This window comes from Bubalus bubalis, chromosome 4 (assembly GCF_019923935.1).
Source record: "Bubalus bubalis isolate 160015118507 breed Murrah chromosome 4, NDDB_SH_1, whole genome shotgun sequence".
Classification (NCBI taxonomy): Eukaryota; Metazoa; Chordata; class Mammalia; order Artiodactyla; family Bovidae; genus Bubalus; species Bubalus bubalis.
The window spans coordinates 74,743,561-74,751,325 of NC_059160.1; the positions used below are offsets into that span (position 1 = coordinate 74,743,561).

General features: G+C 41.6%; 1 long non-coding RNA gene across 1 annotated transcript; it reads left to right on the forward strand.

The window, feature by feature from the left end:
- The first annotated feature begins 2,718 nt into the window (after positions 1 to 2,718).
- Positions 2,719 to 7,346, forward strand: LOC123333272. The gene is made up of 2 exons (XR_006550531.2): positions 2,719 to 2,776; positions 7,224 to 7,346. It is a non-coding gene; the product is annotated as an uncharacterized LOC123333272 (long non-coding RNA).
- The last annotated feature ends 419 nt before the right edge of the window (positions 7,347 to 7,765 follow it).

Below are 7,765 nucleotides of genomic sequence, written 5' to 3' on the forward strand. Positions count from 1 at the left end.
ATGATCTCTGTTCGTTTCCAAGGCAAACCTTTCAACATCACGGTAATCCAAGTCTATGCCTCAAACAGTAACGCTGAAGAAGCTGAAATTGAACAGATCTATGAAGACCTACAAGACCTTCTAGAACTAACATCCAAAAAAGATGTCCTTTTCATTATAGGGGACTGGAATGCAAAAGTAGGAAGTCAAGAAACACCTGGAGTAACAGGCAAATTTTGCCTTGGAATATGGAATGAAGCAGGGCAAAGGCTAATAGAGTTTTACACTGGTCATAGGAAAAAAAACCTCTTCCAACAACACAAGAGAAGACTCTACACATGGACATCACCAGGAGGCCAATACTGAAATCAGATTGATTATATTCTTTGCAGCCAAAGATGGCAAAGCTCTATACAATCAGTAAAAACAAGCCCAGGAGCTGACTGTGGCTCAGATAATGAACTCCTTATTGCCAAATTCAGACTTAAATTGAAGACAGTAGGAAAAACCACTGGACCATTCAGGTATGACCTAAATCAAATCCCTTATGATTACACAGTGGAAGTGAGACCCAGATTTAAGGGACTAGATCTGCTAGAGTGCCTGATAAACTATGGATGGAGGTTCGTGACACTGCAGAGGAGACAGGGATCAAGACCATCTCCAAGAAAAAGACATGCAGAAAAGGAAAATGGCTGTCTGAGGAGGCCTTACAAATAGCTGCGAAAAGAAGAGAAGCGAAAAGCAAAGGAGAAAAGGAAAGATATATCCATTTGAATGCAGAGTTCCAAAGAATAGCAAGGAGAGATAAGAAAGCCTTCTTCAGTGATCAGTGCAAAGAAATAGAGGAAAACAATAGAATGGGAAAGACTAGAGATATCTTCAAGAAAATTAGAGATACCAAGGGAACATTTCATGCAAAGATGGGCTCAAAAAAGGACAGAAATGGTATGGACCTAACAGAAGCAGAAGATATTAAGAAGAGGTGGCAAGAATACACATAAGAACTACACAAAAAAGATCTTAACGGCCCAGATAATCATGAAGGTGTGGTCACTCACCCAGAGCCAGACATCCTGGAATGTGAAGTCAAGTGGGCCTTAGGAAACATCATTATAAACAAAGCTAGTGGAGATGATGGAATTCCAGTTGAGCTATTCCAAATCCTAAAAGATGATGTTGTGAAAGTGCTACACTCATATGCCAGAAAATTTGGAAAACACAGCAGTGGGCACAGGACTGGAAAAGGTCAGTTTTCATTCCAATCCCAAAGAGAGGCAATGCCAAAGAATGCTCAAACTACCGCACAATTGCACTCATCTCAAAGTTAGTAAAGTAATGCTCAAAATTCTCCAAGCCAGGCCACAAAAATAAGTGAACCATGAACTTCCAGATGTTCAAGCTGGTTTTAGAAAAGACAGAGGAACAAGAGATCAAATTGCCAAAATCTGTTGGATCATCGAAAAAGAGAGTTCCAGAAAAACTTCTACTTCTGCTTTATTGACTATGCCAAAGCCTTTGACTGTGTATATCACCACAAACTGTGGAAAATTCTGAAAGAGATGGGACTACCAGACCATCTGACCTGCCTCCTGAGAAATCTGTATGCAGGTCAGGAAGCAACAGTCAGAACTGGACATGTGCCGGGAGCTGGCATATGGCATATTGAGTGCAGCACCTTCACAGCATAATCTTTCAGAATCTGAAATAGCTCAACTGGAAGTCTATCACTGCCAGGAGCCAGCGTGAGGAACTCCACCCATGACAAAGGTCATGAGGAAGGAGGCTCGCCATACGCAAAGGCGGGATCGAGCCTCAGGAGTCCCCCTGGAAATTCTCGAGCATCTACCCCCAAAACCAGAGTCTGCCTACTTTCTGCTTTGTGCTCTCACCTACACCTCTGACTTTACAGGGGGGCTGTCCCCCACTACCTCTCTCTGAAAAAAGAGTTAGCTTACAGCTCCAGTTAATAATTCCTGGGTGTGACAGTGTTTCAACCTACAAACTCCTTTGGAAATCCTCTAGCCTTCCTGAATAGGTTTTTCCGGCCACATGTGATTGTTCAGAGCCTTCCAACTGTGAGAGGCAGGAGATGTTCTAAACTGCCTAAACACAGATTCCTTTGAGTAGTTAAAAGATTGATTAGAAATTGTATTGGTGAAGGGTTTTTCACTTATTGGGCCAATGTTTGCTGCTAAGTCTCCATACCCCTTACCGACTGTGTCCTTGGCAGTGTATTGATTGATATAATGGGTGTATAGAAATGTAAGTAGTAGCCTCAATGTTTGTAACCTTGGACCCTTGAGTTAATTCTTTTCTTGATTGAGCCCACCTCGCCTTTGCCCTATAGGAATGCAGCTTTGTCCAATCCTTTTTTGGAGGCTGGTGCCTGTCTTTGGAATAATCACCTTTAGAGAAAAATAAGTTTCTTAAAATGTTAACAGGCCTCCTGGCCAGAAGATGATGTCAATCACCTGAACTTTTGCATATGATAAGTTTGAAAGCCTGGCTTCGATTAGAACCAGGAACTGCTGTCCTTGCATGACTCCACCCCTTCCCCCATTATCCTCTACGCATAACTTAAGGTATAAAAACTACTTTGGAAAATAAAGTGCGGGCCTTGTTCACCGAAACTTGGTCTCCCCATGTCGCTCTCTCCCCCAAATTCTGGCTGAGTCTCCATCTGAAGCGTGGAACCCGCCATGCTTGCTAATTATGCCTGGGCTTCTAAGATCCGAACTGGGAGGCCTCAGTGTCTCCTCTCCTTTGGGAGAACGGAAGGACGCCTGCGGCCTACGTAAGTGGTGCAAACTTCTTGTCTTGAAGTTTTATTGGTCTCCCGCGTAAACCAAGCTACTCAGCCTCTTTTCTCCACTGAATTTCCTCACTGAGCTATCCTTATTTCAGCCTCTTTTCTTCACTGAATTTTCCTACTGAGCTATCCTCATTCTATTACTTTTTATATCCTTAATTAACGTTTAATTAAGCAGTTGTTTCCTGACCCTCGCCTACGCCATCTCTCCTTCGAATACCCTGGATCAGCCGGGGCTGGACCCCGGCAGACATAAAACAACAGACTGGTTCCAAATGAGGAAAGGAGTACGTCAAGGCTGTATATTGTCACCCTGCTTATTTAACTTATATGCAAAGTACATCATGAGAAACGCTGGGCTGGAGGAAGCACAAGCTGGAATCAAGATTGCTGGGAGAAATATCAATAACCTCAGATATGCAGATGACACCACCCTTATGGCAAAAAGTGAAGAGGAACTAAAAAGCCTCTTGATGAAGGTGAAAGAGGAGAGTGAAAAAGTTGGCTTAAAGCTCAACATTCAGAAAACGAAGATCATGGCATCTGGTCCCATCACTTCATGGGAAATAGATGGGGAAACAGTGGAAACAGTGTCAGACTTTATTTTTCCGGGCTCCAAAATCACTGCAGATGGTGATTGCAGCCATGAAACTAAAAGACACTTACTCCTTGGAAGAAAGTTATGACTAACCTAAATAGCATATTCAAAAGCAGAGACATTACTTTGCCAACAAAGGTCTGTCTAGTCAAGGCTATGGTTTTTCCAGTAGTCATGTATGGATGTGAGAGTCGGACTGTGAAGAAAGTTGAGCACTGAAGAATTGATGCTTTTGAACTGTGGTGTTGGAGAAGACTCTTGAGAGTCCCTTGGACTGCAAGGAGATCCAACCAGTCCATCTTAAAAGAAATCAGTCCTGAATATTCATTGGAACGCCTGATGTTGAAGCTGAAACTCCACTACTTTGGCCACCTGATGAGAAGAGCTGACTCATTGGAAAAGACCCTGATGCTGGGAAAGATTGAGGGCAGGAGGAGAAGGGGACGACAGAGGATGAGATGGTTGGATGGCATCACTGACTCAATGGACATGGGTTTGGGTGGACTCAAGGAGTTGGTGATGGACAGGGAGGCCTGGCGTGCTACAGTCCCTGGGGTGACAAAGTGTCAGACACGACTGAGCAACTGAACTGAACTGAGACAAATGAAAATTCTGCATGTCACCTGAGATCTGCCTGATGAAAATACTTCACAAATATACCTCCCCTTCCAATTGGCCTTCAGTGTCACCACTCTAGTCTAAGCCAGGATCGCCCTACCTAGATTCCTGCAATGCCCTCTCAACTATCCCCTGCTTCCTCTTTTGATCTCTTCCTGTGTCTCCTCAATCCATGCTCACTGTGCTCAATCCATGCCACACTGGCTTTGTTTCAGGTGCCTGAACAGACCTGGTCTGCTGGAGTCCAGCTCCAGCAGCCAGGGAATCAGCCTGAAGGGGTGAGCAGTGTCAGCGGACGATGATGATGTAGCCTCTGACTCATAGTACAGAGCTACATCGGCTTACGATGATGTAGTCTCTGACTCATAGTATGGAACTACATGTTTATTTCAAGCTTCAGGTTCTCTTTTATACTTTGACAAAAGCATTAGGTCAGAGGTTTGATGTTTTTAGCTTTCCCCACCCAGATTTACTGTACTTAACTTGTGATTACATTGTAACTCATGCTACATTCCTCAGTTATTTCTTATCTTTCTTAATCCTGTTTGCCCCTAGCATCTTAAGATCACTATCTCCTAAAAAGGCTTCTAGCTATTCTTAATTATTCCTAAACCCTAAACTCAGCAATCTTCTTTTGCCATAAATATTTCCCTCACAAATAGGTCTCAGATAACAATCTTCCCATGGCCTTAAGCTGCGGCCTACGAGCTCATCCTGGGACATTCTTTGTAAAGATCCTTGAACAAATGTCAATGGTTATTTTATAGATTATTTTCTGGGCACAACTGTAGAAGGCTTTGTGCTTTCTCATGCTTCTCTCAAGCACCTTAACATTCTTTCCAGCCAATTCAACCGAAGAAAGGAAAAAACAAGTTAGAATCACAAGGCCTAACTCCTTCATCCCGGAGCCATGCCTGCCAGATGAGGAGAGGGGGTTGGGACCGTGCCTCCATTTTGTCAGTAATGCCTAACGCGGCTCCTGACACTGGTCTATTTCACGGCCTGTCCTCTATCCAGACGGTTCATACACACTCTCACCTGGCCAGCTCCCAGTTATCTCATCACTTTTTGAGTTCGCCTTCTCTGATGACCTACCCCCTCCCTCTGCCACATGCACACAGGCTATGTCAGTATGTGATTTAGATTCTTAGACTCTCTAAATCTAAGACTGCTACACTGTGCTTACAGAGCGTTCTTCAGTTTGTAATTGTATATTCACTTGTGTAATTCTGTGCTTTAACTCTCTCTCCCCAACTAGGCAGTAAGTTCATGGACACAGGACTTGGTCTGTTTTGATAATCACTACATTTCTACCACCTTCCACAGAGTCCAGCACCCATTTGTGACTGAACAAATACAAGCTGAGTAAATGAATGAGAACAGCTCAAGGCCATCTTCTCCCATGAAGACTTCCTCACATGCCTAGGTCACAGAGATTCTTCTCTTTTTGAATATCCAGTAGCATTCTTGTTTATGACAACTAATTTTTTCCTGGATGATGCACTGTGCTGTAGTTCATAAATGTTTCTTATTTTTATTTTTCTAATCTGATTCTTTTCTTTGAGGATGGGATCTGGCCTCCAGCTGCTTCTAGAATCCAATTTCTGTCCATGTTCTCCTCACTGCCGATAGTTTCACTGGCCTCCTAGTTGGTTCTCATCCTTGACTCACCGTTACTCAGAGACTTAGCATTTGTTGTTCTCATCTGGAACACTCCTCTCTCAAATACTCAAATGATTTCCTCCTAGTTCATTCAGCTTCACTCAAAGGTCATCTCCTCAGACAGACTTTGACTCCTCTCTAATAACTGATCTTGCTTGGTTGTTCTTGCCAGCTCTTATCACTACCTCCCATTATACAGTACACATTCACATACTTGTCTATTATCTGGTTCCCTCACCAGAACACAGGCTATGAGGATATGAGAATTTTTCTGATTCATACCAGATACCTGGCACAGGACCTGGCATATGATATTTATGTACCTAGCATATAAATATTTATTAAATGACTGAATACCAACTCCAATGAGAGTCCAAACTCCACAGCAGATCAAAAAAATAAGCAGTAGATTTTAGCTGTAGTTGATCGCCCAATATGAGATCAGAATTATGTTGGCAGTTAAATATTCAGTTCTTGGTGAGATAATAATCATGTCCATAAAAGTATCAAGGATAGTCTCAGAATCCATGATTATCTGAAACAGCCTGGCTTCTATCACTAGCCTTTAACTAACTCACACATCCAAAAATGAATTCTTCTCTTAAAATTTCATGTTCTTCCTTGATAGATAAAAATCCAGGCTACAGACATCTCAAAATAAAACTTAGAAAAACTAGTCTTTGTTAATATGAGGTTGATATTTACACCACAAATCAAGACTTACAAAAAGAAGTATATATAAACTCAAATCATAACTAAATAAAATGAAAAGTATGGAAAAGAAAATTAGATAAAACACTAAATATGACTGGCATCTATACACTTGTCATTTCATTCATCGTTCTCTCTGAATAACCTAACTGCCAATTACTAAAAGAAAAAAACCACAACGATAGCATACATTATTTTAACAGCCTTCCCCCCAAAATATTCAGTGTACAATGAGAAAACTTTGTTTTATACAACAACAAACTCAAAACACATTATTTTATCTCTGGCCTAATTTGAGAAGCTCATGCAGTTGGATATACAAGTTTTCTCAGTCTTCATCTTTGTTTTTCTTGCTTCTTCTTTGTTTCTCCCTTACTAAAATGAAACTTGTGGGGTCAAAGAAAAAGAAAAGAACACAAGAGATCAAAGAGTACACTTTCTCTTCTCTGATATTTTTAAATGAGCTATGAAATTTTGTTTACAAATGGTCTTTATAATCCCCATCATGATATGGAAAAGTGGAAAGCAGAATAATGAAAAACAAGTATCAGTGTCAAAGCCTAAAAAAACACTATCCCCAAATATTATCACATGAAGGGTAAGGGATTCAATATATGAGTCTGGGGCACACAACCATTCAATCCATAATAAGCACCATGAGGCACATATGCCATCTTGTTCTTCCAGTCATTATATAACATATAGTCTAAGAATATAAAAATCTAAGGTCCAAATAACTTCAATTGCAAAAATATGTGTGTATATATAAACATCTAGCCCAGTTCCTTCATAAAATTTAATAAACATTGATTAAACAATGACTACTGTATCCTCATTTTGTAGGTGTCACGCCAGAGAACCAAAGAAGTGAAGTTTTGCTCCAGGTGAAAAAGCTACTTGATGACAAGGTCAAATCTGCTGATTACCAGTCCAGTGCTCTTCCCAATAAACCACACTATCCCTCATGGGCGTGAATGCATTACTACATGTCAGTCAATAGGAAAGTGAAGTCACTCAGTCATGTCCAACTCTTTGCGACCCCATGGACTGTAGCCAATCAGGCTCCTCCATCCATGGGATTTTCCAGGCAAGAGTGCTTGAGTGGATTGCCATTTCCTTCTCCAGTCAATAGAACATATCATAACCTTGGGTCATATTAGAGTTTGAGGGGTGAGCTCTTGGCTCTCTACTACTGAATTCAGAGAACAAACAGCTCACTCTGAAAGAAGGAGGTCAAGCAACTGATCCCTATCCCAAGACACTACAGAGGGTTATGCTGGTAGGCATGCCCAGTGCAACTGAAGTGGGCTTCGAGCCAGTTCCTTAAAATCAATAAAGAACTCAGAGATGCTGTTGGAAGGTCCAGTATCAAGCTTGTTTAGGGT